This window comes from Falco biarmicus, chromosome 9, assembly GCF_023638135.1.
Source record: "Falco biarmicus isolate bFalBia1 chromosome 9, bFalBia1.pri, whole genome shotgun sequence".
In the NCBI taxonomy this organism is placed as follows: domain Eukaryota; kingdom Metazoa; phylum Chordata; class Aves; order Falconiformes; family Falconidae; genus Falco; species Falco biarmicus.
Window position 1 is genome coordinate 41,704,608 of NC_079296.1, and position 17,781 is coordinate 41,722,388.

Consider the following 17,781-nt stretch of genomic DNA (forward strand, 5'->3'; position numbering starts at 1 on the left):
AGAAATGCACATTTTGAATGAACTGACAAAGGCATCCTCTTACTTGAATGTGTACATTCATTGGGTTTTTTCCCTTAAAGAAATCAGTCAGAAAATAGGGACACATTAGCATTAGAAACGATATTGGCAAGGAAGAAGGGCCAGAATAATTTATTTTTATTTTCTTATTTAATGGAAAGCTGTAGATACACTTTTTTTTTTCCTTGATGCTTAGTGTTTCAGTGGGGCCTTCAAAGGAAGAGCACAAGGTCTTTGATCAATGACTCAGAAAAGGGTGTCTGGTTTCAGAGAAGGAGGTGCCTTTTTCTTTTCTTGGAAAGCTCCTTTGTGAGCTGTGATAACAGAGCTTGTCAGGGGATCACCCAGGCTTTCTGTTGCAATTACATTAACAAAACTAGTGCTACGCTGAGAGTTTCCTCCAGACCTGCTGGATGGTTGCCTTACAAGTGACTGAGGTTACTTCTCTGAATAAAAACTCTGTTCCCTTTTTTGCTCTGACTCAAAGGCAAGGCAGAGATACCCGAAGTCACAGGGTGGCAGGCAAAACCCTTTTGTCCTGCACACTTAACAGGGAACCAGTAATTTTAAATATGATCATTTACTAAAGTCAAAGTATAATTTTTCCCTATGTTAAACCTAGAGGTTTGGGTTTGTCCTCCTCTTAGTTCAAAAGATCCTTGCAAACCTATGTAAAATTACACAAAGTGGCAGGAATCTGTCAGTGAATTCCCAAAAGGGTGAGCCAGCTGACATGGAAGTTGAATGGAGGTTTTGGTGGTAGCTTGGTCTTGAGATAATACTCCCCGTCTGGTGCCTTTCCAGCAGACTTTTATTTGCCTTGGGGCAGGGAGGGACTTTGTTTGACTGCAGTCATCTCTGACACTTGTTCTTCAGGTGACTGGAGGACAATCATGTGTTACTGCAGCATGCTTACTGAGTCTGGTTCATTCAGTAGTCAAGCAATGTGGACATTGCTACCTTTGCTTTCAGACCTGGACAGAAACTAGCTTGTGAAAAAAACCTCTGGGATAAAGGTACGGAGTTCTTGTATTAACACTATAAAACACTGGAGGCTTTTGCTAGGTGGATGTAATTTTTCTTGTATTTTTTTGTTTATCTATAAAAAAATTACCCTGTACAGGAGAGAAGATGAATGTAAAAGTGTTAGTGAGAAGGCCAGGAGACTGATGGCAGGAATGAACAAACACTGTAACAGCAGGTGGAAACAAACTGGAATATTAAAGAATCTTGTTACCCTGGTAATTTAGCAACAGTGAACTGCAGTGCAGAGATGGGAATCCAAGTAGCTTGTAAATACAAACAGGTCAAGTCAAATCTGAGGCAAGAGAAACCTGTCCATAAATGGTGGTGCACCTCAGGGGAGTTTACAAGCTACATTAAAAAAAACCCAAAGAATAAAAATCCCAGGCAGCACAACTCCAGGACCGACATGATACATGAGAAGTTTCCTTCCTGTAGCTACAATGCCACCTTTGCTGCAGATAAGCTTGTTTAATGTGTGAAGTGCCTGGTGCTGCTGGGGAGGTGATGCTTAATGATTGCCCATAGTGGGTTTCCCTTTTATGTCAAGCTGAAGACAAGGACCTTTAAATCTCCATGTGTCACAGGTGTCAGGTTTGCTCTTGGATTCCTTTCATAAATATTTATTAGGTCTTTTCCATTACAGGATATAGATAGCATTCTTCCCTTTTTTTTGTTTGTTTTTCCATATTATTTCTTTACTACTTATCCCCTCTTGCTATCTTGCAGCATGGGTAAATTAGCATTTTGGTCACTAGTGGATATCTAATTAGTTCAGACACTTAAGGGAGCAAGAGCCTTGAGGTTATTTTGGAGCTGGTCTTCCATGGAAAAGTTATTCATGGCTCAGAAAATTGCGGGTTAATTTTACTTAGCAAATTAGACTGTTTTACACTGATTCTTACCTGGCAAAAATACCACTAGCAGAGAAATCCAATCAGAGGTGTTTTATTTTCGCTATTGTGCTTTTGCTGTCATATTGTGTTTTGCGTCAATTATGAATAAGTGATATCTGTGACTGAGCCATTCAAGTAGCACAAGTAATGGATTCTCATTCGAATTAGGGAAACTGTGGAAGTTTCACTAAGGGATGTAAACTTGTTCTTTTCCTTGAAGGGTGTTAGTGTGCAGATTTTTATGAGTTTCTGAGACTGCCTCTTGCTTCCAGTTCTTACAACCTGTTTCAGAACAAAAGGCAGACGCCTTTGAGCTGCAGAAGATTCTGGGCTACAGAAATGCTTTGAACTGTCGCTGTGATATCACAGCTAACATCGGGACAGGTAGCAGTTAGACGAGCTGCTGCTTCTCCTGTGTGTTACCCAAACTAGATGTCTCAGAAACTTTCCTTGGGGTATAGTGGAAATAAATTATTTTCCTTTAATTTATTTGAAAGAGGAGGATATTTTTGCAAAACACCCTAAAAATACGCTCTGAAATACATTTCGTCTACCTCACAAACCTTTCTGTGATGCAAATGTGTTAATCAAGTCCCTGTGGAAAGAATATTTCCTCTACTGCAGAGGATGGGAAGATCAATGTCCCATTTCCATCCTTACAACCAAAAGACACTGAATTGATTAAAATTGCTTTGTACGTCTTGCTAAAGCTGAAGAAAGACAGTATCTCCTTTTAATTTGGAGATGCCAGAGGGTACATTATCTGTGATGGACAAAGGATGGTCTCAGAAGCTCTGCCTGCAAGTTTTGCAATTTGCATCATTACATTCGTGTTTGCTTTTGCCCTTCAAACTCCCAAGAAAAAGAAAAAAGGTGCCCTGAAGACACCAGTTAAGAGCCACAAAACATCATCTATAATTTAAGTCATTAATAGGCCTCTCCATTATGCTGTAATTATTTATTGATTTTTATATAGTATGACCATTATCCACAGTGCTCGCTGAACTGATACGGCAGTCAGCAAATTTAAAAATCCTCTTATCTGACCTATTTTTGTCAGCGTAAGCTAATTGCATAATAAAAATGAGATTTTGAATTGTTACAAATTGGAGTGGACAGAAATAATTGTTAGAACATGTAGTTGTTTTTACCCTGCACTCTGAAAAAGCATGTGTGAACCAAGCCCTACTAAAAAGCTTCCATAATATTTCTATTTCTTTACAATTGCTCCAATTTCTCAATAGCCCATCTAATTTTATATCCTATAGCACAGAATAGCTGTTACACAGATGTTTCAGACAATTCAAAATGTGTCTAATGGAGATAACCAGTTTGAGGCAGATAGCCTTTCTTGTTCAAAAGCAGCTAGCACTAGGAAGCAGCAATTTTTTTAGTTCCACAGCTTAAATGTGAAGTACAACCCAGAAAAGGGAGAAGAACTGATGTACCTACCAGTTTGTGGGGTACGTAGGTTACCACTGGCTGAGTACTGTTAAATCACCATTTGAGTTTGACCCCAAGATTTTTGCCCATTCCTGTTTCATATCTCATTTCTGCCATGCCATCAAAACAACAACAACACAAATACTAAGCCACTTTGGAGACATATTTGAAGAGCTAGCACTGTTAAATAGGGCAATTTTGAAGGATTATTTTTGGGTGGGGGGAGAGGGGACAAGAAGGTTAGTGCAATCATTTTTTTCAACTGGTCAGAAGACTTTTGCAGTGTTTCATGCATGTACGCACACAAATGTGCAGAGGAATTTTATGGATTGTTGAATCTAAGCCTTGGTTCACTTTTGGAAAACTTAGGATAATAATGTGGGTTTGGTGTGTAAAATTATTTTTGGGAAACTATGACATAGGATTGAATGCTTATGCAAAATAAAACCTGTTAATAAAGTCGACAAATTCCCATCACCATAACTTGCAGTGGGGCAATTATCCTTCATGAAGTTTCAATACCCCTTGCTTATTACTTTCACAATTCTCTAGATGGATCACATGGTTTTATAAAAACAAAGCTTGTTCCGCCTTCTCTCTCCTTCAGTGATCTTTAATCAAATAGACAAATGGAATCAAGGAAGGTCTTATGGGCTTATTTTGCTTTTTCTTTAGGGTAATAGTGATGTGACTAAAGCTACCCTATTGCTCTCTAAGGAGTGTACACAGTAAGTACAGCCAAAGGTCTTTGGCTGTATGACTTTTAATCTGTCATACATGCTGACTTTTTGATACATATCTCTTGTAAAATTTGCAGACAGGTCCTTTGGGGATCTAGGAAACCTCAAAATAGAAGCAGAGAAGTAAAGTGCTGTCAGGGCAGAGGTCAAAGCCCCTCCTCTTTCCCTCAACCACGTATATAGGACAAATATATGTTCCTTAACATTCTCTGAAAACTCAGATTTTCTCCTAGGCGAACAGTAAAGCAGTATTCTTGTGGGCTTTTACCTCCAGAAGCTGTCATCAAAGACAAATCTACAGGCTATGCAAGGGAGAGCAGAGGATCAGCCATCCAGTGTCCTTGGGGAATGACAAATATTTTTGCTGAGGTGGAAAGTGGGGAGGAGGAGGACAGGGATTGGCAGAAAGCACATTTTTATGTTAACTGAAGTAATGAACTCCAAGGAATAAAATATAGGTTTAGAGTAGAAGTGCCGTTTTGGTTTTAACTACAGTGTTGTTACTGCAAAGATATAAATTACAACAGGGTAGTTAGGTAAGAAGAAATAAAGCAAGAAAGTCTTTGGTAATAGGAAACTTGGAGGTGCCCAGCCTCTAATAATTGAAGTACATCCCACACTGGAGTTGTCTTGCCTCTGCTCTCAGCTAGTAATTAACAGGGTTGGCAGAAAGATGTGAGGAGCAACTTGCACAGGAGGGGGGGTGTTCTTTCCTAGCTCAGCAGGAAACTTATTTTTGTTAATTTTAAACACCTCTGTCTCCAGTCTTGGACTGGAGAGTTGTAGCTGAATTCTGTGATGTGTTTTTCTGAAAGTGACACTTGGAGAAATCCACAGGTTGCCATGCAGTCTTCTGTCCTCTACACACTTAAGTTTTTTTTACTTATAGTTGTGGGGTTTTTTACCTTCAGCTACTCCAGACCTCTATACCCCTTTTGTTGTCACCAAGTTGAGACCCCGAAATTCTATTACCTTGCTCTGCCCAAGCAGTGAGAAGACTGTGGGACTCATTGGCCTAATCAATCTCATAATGTCATCTATATTTTTTCTCTTCTGTTTTATTATCTTGCAGATACTCCTATTCAAGAATTCATGGGAGACTGGGGCGTGCTAGACAGGGAGACGGAGAAAAAAACCCTAGAAAATTCTTTAAAAAAGGGCTCAAAAATGAGTATGGGTCAATTGGTATTTTACTAATGGCTTACAGGCAAAGCATGAATGATGGGCAAATCCCACTGAATAGAGAGAGAATTCATTTCTTTTGTGTTGCAGTGGGTGAAACTGCAGGAGATTCACATGTAACCTCACTGATTTTGCTGCTCTGTAGTTCATTACCACTGTTTCATTGCCAGCACTTAAAAGTGCCCATTCTGGCTGAGAGGATACCTATAAACATTAAAAAGAAGCTGAGTTAAGGAGCTGTTAAATCCCAGGAAGTAATGCACATCATTAGTTTAGAGCTTGGTCTGCTCTAGTATGTAACAAAATGCTATATTTTTCTCTAGAAACCACCTTTCATCTCAAAGAACCTTAATGTATTTCAATTTCTTTGGAGGCTAGAGGTCAGCTTTCTAGCTTGGGTGCATTCATGTAAGTCACTTAAATGAAAGCATTATGCCTATTTACACTTGGTGAAAGTGTGTTCCTGTATATAAAGTACCAGCTGTATATAGTCTTATCATGTCTAATACACTGTGAATGGAAGAATGGAAGTGGAACAAACTGTGATAGCTGGTATTATGTGAATATCTGTTATGCTGTAGGTAAAATTCAACGAGCTGAGCTTGGCCAGCTTTTGGCTGTTCTGTTGGGTAGCTCAAAATCTGATGTGTGTAAGGGTGAAGGTCTATCAGACCTGCTTCCTTCTTGTGGCAAAACAGAAATACTTCTATAGTTCTAATGTCATAAATAAAACATGTGCTGCTTAAGGTCAAGTTGTTCTTGTCATAGGAAGCTGATAAGTGTCGTATAAGTGGATGCAATTGTAGAATTGGTACAACTTCAACTGCTTTCATTCTGAAAAATACTAAGTCACTTTGCAGACAGAGGTCTAAACTTTTTGAAGGAACACTGAGGGAACTTCAGTGAGTTGCTGGCTAGAATTTGTCATCTGCTGCTGATTGTTTCAGGCAGCATGTCTGAATGACTTGTAGTCATCTCATGATACAGAACTTATTTTGCTTGCATGGGAAGGGTTACAGCCCCATTCCTAATCTAATAACCATGCCTCAGTTCTCAACACAGCTTGATCTCTACTCACTTTTCAAGCAACTAAATGGAGTGTCACAAAATCAGCATTTGTAGTTTGTTAGACTTCTTTTTCTCTTTCCGTGCTCTAGCCTGCTGTAACGCCCCTGCCTAGTAATTCACATCTTCCACTTATTTGTTCAGCACAAGGCCCAAAAGATATCCATCTACTTTTTCATCCCAAAATGCTTGCCTGCAGTAGAGAGAGACTGTTTAGAAGCCCCACGTGCGGTCAGCAGCAGGGGCTCACTGTCCTTCCTTTCTGAGAGCTAATGGGATCACAGCCTGGGCTCAAAAGGTTACAATCAATCAATCCTCACAAAACTGCTCTCATAGATCTCTGTGTGGAGAACAACTGCATAGGGGCCTCTGCGCAAGGTCTTATAGATAGGTCTCATTCATAAAAGGTTTTGACTTCTTATTGTCGTGAAGATATTTATTTTGACAGAATATCAGCACTACGGTGAGCAGCCTTTATCAAACTGTTTGTGCTGACCTTTCTGGAGGTAAGACATGTGCATCTGCCCACCACATTGCCACAACCTCTCCCACCAGCTCCATTCAGTTTAGTCTTTATATTAGTTCTCATATGTAAGTTGTGTTACATATTAGTATTAATCGTTACGTATTGGTAAAACAAAACGGGGAAGGGAAACCCCATCTATCATTGCAGTGGAAGGAATTGTGGAGAAAAGTGAAAGAATAATTTCTTTTGCCTGGTTTCCTTGAAGAATTCAGATAGCAATGTGTAACTTTTTTTCAGGAGATAAAGATCTAATGTGTGAATGCTTTCTTTTTCCTCCATAGAACCTCATCTTTTATGGCAGAGGGAGCAAATTTACAGGGATAACTCACACACGGATTAGGTTCATTCTTAGAATAAGCAAGTATCTTGTGTTCAGATGTTAGGTGCCTTTTCGCATCTCCTCTGGTCCTCTTAAATCTGCTTGTAAAGCTATTTCCATTTAATTTAGAGACTACTTTCAAATTATTGCTCTTGAATCTTCCCCAGATTATCCTCAGCTGCTGGAAAGCGAGCAGTGTTCCTCCCGTGCTTGCTGTATCTCTGCTCAAGATTTCCTTGCTGGGTTGCAATGCCAGGTTTATTTCAGCAGGGGGTCTTGGTTGGTAATATTCTCTGCGTGGCAGACGGGCAGAAATAGCAGGTGTGCTTCCTACGTGTGGTGTGTCAGAGTGACTCCTGTATTCGAGGCATGCTCGTTGCTGAGATGTAGTTCATCTGAGTGCAGTGACAACAAGCCTCATGTGACCAAGTACAGGTCAGTGCTACTTGGGGCACTGCTGTAACAGCTTGCTGGAGCACATTGCAATAGATCATCCTTTCTTATCTGCTCTATTTTTCCTGAGGAAATAAATCACTTGGTTGTAGGTGAGAAGCCGTGTGGCTTTGACGCATAGTCACTTTGCTTGTTTTCCTTAAAGGCAAAAGGATTGTGCTTATGGAGACGTGGGACAATGCTGTGCCCTTGATTTACTATTGAATGTGAAAGTGATTTAAAGTAGGATAAAACATGCATTTATGAAGTGTGTAAATGGCAATGCTTAAGCTAATGTGTTTTAAAACAGGAATGTACATAGGGCAAGTTGTACTTTAGTACATGTTACTCTGTGAACCCTTGACTAAGGTCCCTTTACAACTTGCTTACCAGAGAACATGCATGAAAAGTATGTATATTTTTTTAATCTAAGATATTATTTTTTGCCCATGAGACAAAATCCAGTAAATTATAGCAAATGGAACTTCAGTTTCTTTTGAAATTTTTGTGTAACTCTTGAAGTTCTAGAAGTTTATCTCCCACTGGGATTTTACCACTTAGTTCCTGGTCTGGATCTTGCCAAGGACTCAGGCTGAGACCACCTGGGAACCTCAGGTCCAATAGCAGGTGAGCATTAGATGATAAAATCCAAAGCTTCTAAAAGACTGTTTGGCACTGTAGTGACTGATAAGCTAATGTACAGAAAAGGGAGAAGGAAAGAGAAAACAGTTGATTATTGTTGATGTTAGCTAGGTTTGTGATAAAAGTAGGGTTTCATTATAATTTGAAATGTGATCTTTACAGTCTTAAGTAGGTTTTGTTCTTTTTCTGTTGAAAGTACTCTTAAAATATGGTGAGGGTACCAGTTTACTCCAGAGTATCTGAGTCTGAATGGCCTCTTTTGGCCAGCCTTTTTACTTCTCCAGATTTGCCACGTATTTCCAGTACATGCAACTCAGTTGGGTTTCCTTTTCAAATCAAGCACCACTCAAAAGTTTCTGTAGTATACTAGAAACATCAGGCTGCCAGGATTTGTTTTTGGATTTTGTTTTTATATTCCCCCCCCAACTCTTACAGGGATTGTGTTCTTATTCCACAAGAAATCAAGTGATCCCTGCATGAACAGGATCATTGTTACCTGAATGCTGTGTGTGGATGGTTTTGTTTCTTGAGTTAGTGTAACTTCTCTTTGATTTTCTTTTCTTCTGTCATTCTAAATCATGTCATTTACAACCACAGAAATCACTTGTTATTCCCCCTTTTTAGCTTAAAATGCTGTTTGAAACAGAATTTTTGTCTGTTACCTGTTAACTCTGTGTTTACTACTTAAAATTAGCTTTGTTTTTTCCACATATACCTTTTGGCACATGGAGTCTGTCTTCAGTGGTTTTAGAGCAGCTGGAGGTCTTGTCCTATGAAATTTCTGATTACTCTGTCTAGATTAATCGTGAAGTCATGGCAATAAATACAAATAACTAAAACAATGAAAGTGAATTAAAGTGAGAATAAAAGATGCTCCGGTACTGCAGTGAGTAACACTGGCTTGACTCCCCAGCTAAACCAACAACCTTGATTTAGGTATGCAAGTTCCCTGGAGGTGAATTAGAGCATGTCCACGTAGTCAGGTGCAGAGTCATGTTTTGGAAGCTGTGCCCTTGCTCATATTTGGTGGAGCATGAATCAGCTTGGGCCTTAAAGCTTTGTTACTGTTTAATTGGCAAAACCCTGTGTTAAGCCTACCTGGGTGGTAGGGCTCACTAGTATAGGGCTCACTCACTATATATAACCCAATCTGGGATGTGGGTTCAGATCCCATGCTTGGAACTGGCCCTAAATCTTTATGTGAATCCAGCCCCCGTGATCCTGTAAAAATCTGGTTTCGTTCCTACTGATTCTACCAGATATCTTTTCCTTTAACTGATCTTTGGTCTTTTTCTTGTAATTGCTTTTCGATATCAGTTTAGAAGGGGAACAGAAAAATTACAGCTTGCTGGAAAGGTACTGTAATAAGATTTATTTTTTTTAAGGGAAAAGTATTAAACTTTAAGTGGTCTTCTAATAATGTTGCTTGTGTGATTTTTACAAATCAGAAAATTTTGAATGTCAAAGTAGTAATATTATAACAAATAACTGTTTCCTGTGGTTGCATTATTACAAGGTTGGGACACTGTTTACAAACCCAGTTGCTGTATGGTTTAGCTTTGCTGCACCTAAAGGGCAGAGGGAGGCTGCTTCAAAGGGTCTACGGGATGTAAGCAAACTGGATGTTGATGGGAGCTTTTCAGGAGCGGCATTTATGTATAAATAGTGCTTTGTTTTCAACAAGTAAAGATGAGTTGATTAAGGTTTTTTCTTTTTTTTTTTAATGGACTTTTCTCTGAAAAGCCAGATGACCTCTATGTTGCTTTAACTGCAAAACCTAGCAGACTTATGTAGTAGTTTTAGTTTCAGATTTGCTTTCCTATTTGACTAAATTTTGTTTTTATTGTGTCGTTGCTTAGGTTCTGGAGTTAAATTACTTTACCTCTGTATTTATCACCATGCCAGCATGTTACAGATTTGGAGTTTGTACTAACTTGTAGAATTACTGTTTTTGATGGCTAACAAGTCCTCTGCAATCATATTTTCAGCTGTCATGCTTATAATAGGTGAATAAAAAAGTGTGAAATGGTTAAAATCGAGCTGCTTCAAGAACTACTGGATGGGTGGGGGGTCTGTTTAGAAAAAGCTACTGGTATTCAGATGCTTAAGGCAGTGCAAGTTTTAAATTGGTGTATCTTCAGAGATGCAATATTTGAAATATGCGGTACACTTATCTCAGATTCTTCTTATGTTATAACACAAGGAAAACTCTTATATTTCTGTCTTTACACCTAGGAATAAATTAGGGTTTGTTACTCCTTGTTACTTCAGAGAGTTAATGGGACTAATTAGTATTTTAAAGGGCTAAAGAGCCCAGACATTTCACTAGGCAGACAAGTATTGTTCTTTTTATTAAAGAGATACTAGTCAATAAGTAAATTAATGTCTTTGCAAGAATTAATTTATTAATGGATAGACCTATAAAATCAATCAGTCTAAGTGCTAGTGACAGCTGTCCCATCTTACACATTCACTCTGGGTTGGCTCACTTATGCTTGAAAATGTACTTGGGACAGTGTTTTGTAGTCAAGAATATCTTAAAGTGGAAAAGATTTTTTTTTTTAAGTTCTCCCTGCCTTAATTAGTCTGGTAAATAGTTGTTTTATGATTATCTGGTACTGAGAGTCCCTTGGTACAGCCAAAGTCTAGTCCACCCTTTTCTTTGAATTAACTTGCAGCAGTCATAAGTGCATCCAGAGTCTTTTAATCCTCTTTTGCAAACTGCGTGCTCTTTTTTTTTTTTATCTTTTTCATTGTTTTCCTCTGAACTCCTTCTGATTCACAGCTATCTTTCTAGTTAGGTTGCTAAAAACTAATTCACTAATAAGTATGTAGCTGCACTGCTGGAGTCTGGAAATTTAACTGAGTTCAGACACACACCGGGACCTTTGGCATAAACTCCACGATGAAGTTTAGTCTGTATTTTGAAGCTGATTGCACTACATAGCTTTCCTCCAGTCTTCAAGGCATACTAAACTGTATATAACATTTTCTTTAAAGAACAAAATCAGTTTTGAGAAACTTCCAAATGCTCTCTTGAAAATGTCATCTTTTCCTATCAGCTGCAGTCAGAGAATCCCTGCCTGTATCGTGCCTATATATATCTATATCTATGTATGTATAAAGAAAATAGTCTGCACCTATATGTCTCTATATAGGGACACATACATATATACACATATACTGCTTTATTGCGTTATTAAGATCCAGTTTTCCCTACTACTTAAAATGCGTACGGCAACTTTTTGGATTATTTTGTTCCAGATGTCTTGGCCTATGACTTTCCAAATTGTATTTTACCAGTAATATCTGCTCATGTTTCTAATCCCTCTAATCTGGAGATTTCATTACCATGCTGTTTTCTGTCTTCTGGATCATTTAAATAGGACTGGCAATGATGCCACCAAACCTGGTATGTGTGTCACTTAATTTTATCTTTTGTTTGCACTTCTTAAGCAACCTACTCTGTAGGGTAGATCTCATCTCCAACATGATAAGAGTTAACTTGGAGTAACTTTCTGCAATGCAGTTCTAAATCTCTAAAAGCCATGTAATTTAAACGTAAGGGCCTCCATCAACTAATCTTGTTTTGTCAGTAAAAATAGTAATGCAATCAACTCAGTCTCAAAGAATCTGCCTGTTACAAACTCATTCTCTTTTCTTTTTGAATTTGAGTGTTGTGAATTCTGCTGATTCACACACGTTTGTATCTGTGGCAGTTGGCTTTAAATTTAAAGTGAAGCTATGCCTCAGTTCTCTAATAACAGATTCGGATCTCTGAAAACTTATTATGTGTTCTAAAGCGACACTACAATTATTAGCTGTGCCAGTGCATACAATGGCATGTTGGCAGGTCTCCAGACTTTTAAGGAAGTTTCATGGAGAGGACAGAGGCCTCCACAAGGAGTACAGGAATTGGACTGTCTTCGCTTCTGGTGGCACAAGAGAAGCCTGGTCTCCAAGAGTATTCTTTCCAAAGCAGCAGGTTAATTTCAGAATAGTTGCAAGTTGAGAAGAACAATGTTGAAAGGCTTGTAAACTGTTAGGAAAAGGTCATAGGGAAAATTTTATCCCTGCTTGTGGGGAACCCCTCCTTCCCCAAGTTCTATTTGCCAGAACTGTCCTATGCCAGTGACTGTTGCTGGTTTATGAAGATCTGACTAACAGAGGGGTGATGTTTATTTTTGAGGCCTCTTGCTGGTGGCCCAAGGGGTTATTCTCTGTTCATGCAGTGGATGACTTGTATCCTTTGTCTTCTTCAATAGGAATAATTACAGAACTGTTGTATGTGAAAATGCTGTTTGGAAATTAAGTATTTCCTGCTTGCTTAAGATGTAGCTATAACAGAGTTGTCTTTCTGACAAAAATGTCATGAAGCATGATTTTTTTTTTTTTTTTTTTCACAGTGGTGGGCATATTTTTGAATTCTTGATAAAATTTGAAAAAAGCATCTCCATTCTGACTGGCTTTACTTTTCACTGAAAAGTGTTTGCATTGCTCTTAAGACTACATTTCTCAGGACAAGGATTTCATCAGCAGTATCCATTGTAGGGCAGGAGAAAATTTTCTTTTTGGCCCTTGGTTTTCTAACCAGATTATGCTGCATTAGTGGGGATTTTTGTCTCCTTTTTGAAATCTGATCATCTTCAGTTGTGTTACATCAGACATAGAAACAGCCAGTCAGGACAAGACAAAATTACTGGGTTTTTTGTTAGGGTCATTCTAATCCAGTTAAGCACTTCTGAGGCCTATTTGTGTTGTCACAATCATGGGCACCCAAAACTAAATGGGAGGGAGAATCTGGATGTTTTGTAGTAGCACACACATCTTTCTCATTGAACAGCCATGGTAAGACAGCTATAATTGGTTCATAAGACTGATCAGAACGTATAGTAGATGTAAACTTCTGTAAGATTTGACCAAACTAGATGTTGAGGAAGTCCTCTAGAACTTTCTGTAATGAAGTTTCAGGCCTTTTCTTCTAGATAAACTGGTGGTTAAGGAAGGCTAGAGACAAAGTAGAGGAAGGAGGAAAAGCACTCTACTGCGTCTTTGCAAACTACAACTGAAATATCATCAGGGTTGCTTTTAATCTTAAATGCTTTTCTTCCTTTCTTTTTCATTAACTGTATTTGTTTAGACATTTCATCTTGTTCAGAGGCTCAAGCTTCAGTTATTTTCATTTGTAAAATTGGAGGAGTCATCTTTTTGAATAATCAGTGTGTTACCCCCACTGTAAAATTAAGAAGAAAGAGATGCTTTTTATTCATGTCTTTGTAAACCAGAGCTTATTGGTGCTAATTAGAGAGAAAAAAATTTTGTTTTAATAAAGCTAGTGATGATGATAATATGCAGTTAGTCATTGACCTTTTGGGATAGCAGTAATTTCAGGAGAGGATAGATTAATTTTTAAAGAGCTTCTGATACCCTACAGTACACAATTTTGCTTCAATCTCTGCATCTGCCCAGGTTTGCTCCTGCTTTTAACACAGTTAAAATGTTACACTCAAATAAGGACTTTTAGTTCTCTAGCCCATCCCTGTTCTTAAATTCTGGACAAGAAGGGAATGGCAATGCATGACTGTGTTGATTTAGAGGCACTGCACAGATTTTTACTTTCCCTTTAATGAAATGACCAGGTAAATTTTTCCATGTTTCTTCCACACTGTTTATCTGTAGCTTTTAAAGTATAGATATTGGTGTTCTAAATGCAAAACCTATGAAAACCAAAAAAATATGGTTCTGGACATTAGCTAAGCATACTTCTTATGGTCCTCGAGAGAAATGTTTTTTTAAAGTATTGTCTATTTTTTTTCAGGTTCTGTAGGAAAAAAAGCGGTGTATGGAAGAGTCAGCCAGAGACTGACTGACTTCAGCTCAAACAAGGTACTACTTTGTGAGTTACATGAGTTAAAGCCATATTTTTTACGTTAAAGACAATTTCTGAAGACAAAACACTGTTACAGTTTTTGGAATGCTACTGATTTTTCTGTGTTTGGAAAAAATCTAGACTTTTTCCTTGTGTTTTCTTTCACTGATCCAAGTGAATTCAGTGAGACTTCTGTTTATTTTTAAATATTTGTATTACAAAGATGTCTGACTTAAAGGTAAGCATTCTGCTAATGAACACAATGTAGATTGCAAATATTTCCAAAATGCACGATTCAAACTGTTTCTATAGATATCAGTGTTTTACCATGTGTGGGGTAATAGATAAATACCATTTTAGGTTGCAATAGTCATATCAAAATGCCCTAGAACACCATAATCCAAAGGACAAATCACAGACTGTCTCTTCTAGGGAGAATTATATCAATGTTACATTTTATTAATTTAACTTAAAAGCCTTGTCTATATAAATGCTAGTATGACCAGGATAATATATGTGGGTTTTGAGTCCTACCTTAGCAAGATAAAATTGAAAGGTACCAATGGGAGACAGAACACTGTGGGCGTGGTGGCATAAAACACAATGCTGATGGCTTGGTAAAAAATGAAAATAGCCTTTGAAATATGCTAACTGTGTTCACAGATTTCTTCTTCCTGGCTTTGTCTGTATTTGTCCTCAGAGCTTTAGTTAGTTGTATAGATTTTAAGCATACTTTAGGTTTTGAGCTCCAAATACTCTTATTGACTTAATTTTAAAGGTTGGGAAGGCTGAATTAACTTACTCTTCAATACTTGCCAACCCTAAAATGATTAATTAAATAGGTCTGCACTTTTTGTCAGTTTAGGTTTTATCACCTGGTTTTGGACAGGACTGACTTGAAGTGGATGTTAGTCTCTATAGACCTAGAGGTTATGGCTCTGTATGAAGACAAGGGAAGGACTGAAATTTGGTGTGAGTGGATACTGATCCACACTTAATTTTATTCTTTCTGTTGTGCTCAGAACATGTACAGTGCTGGCAGTTTGTTAAAAAAGAAAATATAAAAATCATAGTTGATATTCTCTTTACAGTCTTTTTCAAAAATTTGATGCAAAAATGTAGACACGGTCTAGAATAACTCACTGGATATATTCCTTTATTATTCATCTGTTTCAGAAGATATTTGTTTTTAAAGCCAAAGCCCCCTAAGTCTTCACAAAATAGGATGTTAAGATGAACTCCTCATGTCTCAAAATATTTTGGAAAGCTGTGTCACAATTATTTGGCTTTTTTGTTGTTGTTGTTACAGGCTAATGAAAAATGGCCTTTACAAATAATTACTATGACCCTTTTTTAATTTTAGCCTTGTTTACTTTTGTCTTGGTATATGTTTCTTCCCCATAGGTGAAATATATCTGTATAAATTTTAGCAGGTCTTGATATGGCCCCTATGATACTACCCAAGTAAATGGAAAAGTAGCTTATAAGAAAAACATGGAAAAAGTCTGTCTTCATAAATAGCTGCAGAAAATGTCTGCAAAAGCTACGAAGGATAGAGCAATAACACTGTAAGATAAATCTCTATCCATATAGATTAGCTCATTAAGATAATTGAGCTTAAGAACAGAAGAATGCGCAGGGTTCAGCTAAGCCTAGTATCCTTTTTCTCAAAGGGAAACCAGTATCAAATGAGTAGGAACAGAGCACCCTGTTCCTATTTGGACATAATGGTGTCCAAAGATGGTTACCTGGACTCTAACAACTTCAAGATAGTGACTCTAGGATTCAAAAGTTCTCAGCAGATTTTTCTTCCATGAGTTTCTACTTGGCTGTCTAAGATATGTTATTTTAAATGAATAGTGGCTTATGAGATTTATGTTAGAATGTATGCACGCTTGAAAGTGATAGGTGTATTTCACTGCAGTGTATACATAGTTACCATAATCTTTCCTAAATTTCTTTTTATAAATGCTTAATTCCCGCACTTATATTTCAGGAATGACAAACAGGCAGATAATGATTCATGGAACCGTTTAATTGTCCAGGGCAGAATTATGCTGTAGCTTCCCCAGATTTGTTGTTTTCTTCGTATCTTACACCTATTTTCAGATCATGAAGGTCATGAATGGATTTTTTTGTGTGTGTGTGGACCATGTTCTGTGGTGTTAATTAGAATGAGCACATGCCGCAAATGGGGTAATTTAGCTTGTATACAATTTGAAAGCAAATTTTTAAGCAATGACTGTTTTTTGGCATGGAATGCAAAAGAACATATGGCCATGTGACTGAATGTAAAGAGCTAATTTAGAATGTAACCTTTCTTACCTTGTCCTAGAACCAGGGTGAGAAACCAGTCATAGGCTTGCATATGTTAAGGCTATAAGTGACTACTGTGATTATCTAATCTGACCTTTTGTGTTAATGTGAGCTGTTGAACTCCCCTGCATGCTGCCTTTAAATCCAACACCTTTACTTGAATTAGACTAGGTACTACTGTTTTCAACTTATCCAATCACAATTTTCAAGTGTGCAGTGATGGAGAATCCCAGGTAATCTATTAATGCCTCTTACAATAATAAATGTATCTCTTATTTCTGATCTGAATATGCCTAGCTTCAGGTTCAGTTATTTCAGCCTTTTTCTATCTTTACTTACCATGTTGAAGAGGTTTTTCTACAATCAAATTCTGCTCTCCCAGCGGGTCCCTCTACACCATGACAAGAGTATCCCTTAGCCACACCTCTAAGCAACTTGTTAAAATTTTTAATTCAAAATCTGAAGTATCTTTTTTATGCCTTTCTAAATCTTTTCAGTTTTCCCACATTCTTATTAAAAGATGGATATCAGAATTGTATGTAGCATTCCAGCAAGAATTTCTCTGTAAAGAAATCCTAAAATCGAAATACCTCTTTATGTCTTAGTATTTCTCTGCTTTAGAGTGTGTAGCTCTTTGAAAAATGGGAGATTGAGTGCAGACTCACTGCAACAGATTCAATCTGATGCCTGCAAATGGGTATGAAAATTCTGCTCTTAGCTGCAACTTCACTGCTGAAGAAAGATAGACACAATTCATTGCCTTTATCAGAAACTTCAAGACATTGGAAACCTGTACTAATATCTGAGGTCTTCAAAGATTTGCTGTATCCATGGTTTTGGTGACGGGTCTACAACAGTATTATGAAAGATACAATCTTGCTGGACTCTTGAAAGAAGGCAAGAAAAGAACCTAAAGGAAGGAAATGTCAAAAAAGTTGGTACCAAGGATGTGAGCTTCACACAGTGATTAAAGTTGGCAAAACATTATAGCAGTGGTGATACATCTGCTTGCTCTGTCTGTGTTTGATTACATCCTCTTAGCATCAGTGAAAGCTTGATATCTGGGTGTACTCCAGGACAGCACTAGATGGTAGCTTAATGGCTTTGGTAAATTTTGTTCCTTTCAATCCTGTTCTTTTCATCTTTGCCAGACTAAGGATCACAAAGCAGGGATAAAGGATGAAAAAGCCTGCTTTCTCCATATTTTGTTCACATGTTAAACTTTGTGTCTGCCCTCCTAGTGTTTCTGTATTGACTTGTATCCCTCTCAGCTGTCATTCTCTGTTCAAAGTCTGATTGATTGGAATCCT